Source organism: Colletotrichum gloeosporioides (assembly GCF_011800055.1).
Source record: "Colletotrichum gloeosporioides strain Lc1 chromosome Unknown consensus_51, whole genome shotgun sequence".
Lineage (NCBI taxonomy): Eukaryota > Fungi > Ascomycota > Sordariomycetes > Glomerellales > Glomerellaceae > Colletotrichum > Colletotrichum gloeosporioides.
In genome coordinates this window covers 410,034-411,776 of record NW_025544696.1, presented here as the reverse complement: position 1 = coordinate 411,776, position 1,743 = coordinate 410,034, and positions in this window count along the sequence as shown.

Genomic DNA, 1,743 nt, shown 5'->3' with positions numbered 1-1,743 from the left:
AAGTTACGTTTTAGGTTATCTTTCCCCTCACTTTTCCCTACTAGAGGAGGTAACCTAAGAAGAATAATAATAAGAGATATTATAATATATTAATTCCCTTATTATTATCTATATAATTAAATACCTATAAATACTTAGGATTATTACCTTTTATTATAATATAAACCTATCTATAACTTTATACTATATAGGCGTATATACTACGCCCCTAAATATACTTATACTTATACTAATAGGTNACCTTATACTATATAGGCGTATATACTACGCCCCTAAATACGCTTATACCTATACTAATAAATAGAATTAATATTTCTATAAAGCTAGTTAAATAGTAGATATATTTAGCTACCTCTATTTCCTAAATATATTTAGTAAGAGTTTATAGTTACTTTACTAATATAAGATATATTAGTTTATATAAAGGCTCTTTACTAAGCTTAAACTTAATATAATATACTACTCTTTTTAATTTAGGGACTTTTTTTATATTCTCTTTATTAAAAATATTTATAAAAGTTTAAAGTTCTTTAAGGATCTTCTTTTTATATTTATTCTCTAGTAAGTATTTACTTAAAGTATTAATATCCTTCTTATTTAGAATTAAAGCTTTTATTAAGTATATTATATAAGTTTTCTATTTATTCTTAATAATTTCTTATACTATTATTTCTAGTTTAATAAATAAGATATAGTTATATAATTAAGTATAAGTATAGATATCTATATAGATATTTTCTCTACTTATTAAGTTATTAAATAAAAGGATATCTCTTACTTTTTTAAAGTATAAACTAGTAATAAATATTTAGTAAATCTTTTATAAATAGTTTTAGTTATTAATTAAGAAGAATATAAACTAATAAACCTTATTAGTAAGTATAAATCTCTCTTAGAAATCTATTAATTTTAGAACTATAATATTAGTAACTTATTTTAATAAAAGTTTCTTAATAAGGTCTTCTTATATAAAGTTAATTATAGTATAAATATCTATATTAACTACTAACTTAAACTTATTATATACTTAGAGTATAATTACTTAATTTTTAATAGTTTAGTTTATAGGAACTAAGGTAATTTCTAATATAATACTTTTTAAGGTTACCTCTATACTTATTTATTTCTTAAGTTTTTAGTATTAAATATATAAGAAATTATAATAGTATTAATCCTACCCCTTTTTAGATTTAAGTTTTAGTTATTACTTATAAACTATATATAAGGTTTAATATAATTAAGGGAAATATACCTATATTTCTTATAATTATAGTATTAAGTTCCTTAGAAGTTAAGTAACTTACTATTAGAACTAAGTATTATATAGGGGTTTACTAAATAGTTATTTTAAAATAGGGTTTTTAGATAGTACTTTTTTAGATCTACTAATTAAGGAGGTTATAAGCTATTCTTATAAGGGTAGTTTAAAGAACTTAAATATAATTATTTATATAATTTAAAATAACTAGTAAGCTTTTTTATATACCTCTTTTTTATAATCTCTTATAATCTCTATATATATAGAGTAATTATATATATATTAGTATAATTAATATCTTATTTAAAAAGTTTATCTTTTAGGGTTTTAATAAGACTTTAAAAGAATATATAAACTTTTATATTACTTATATTTAGCTTACTAAGAACTTAGTTAATAGATTTTTAATAAACTTAATATATAATAAGTTTTTTATTATCTTTTTAATAATACTATCTTAAAGTATTATAGTAATTTTATTCTTA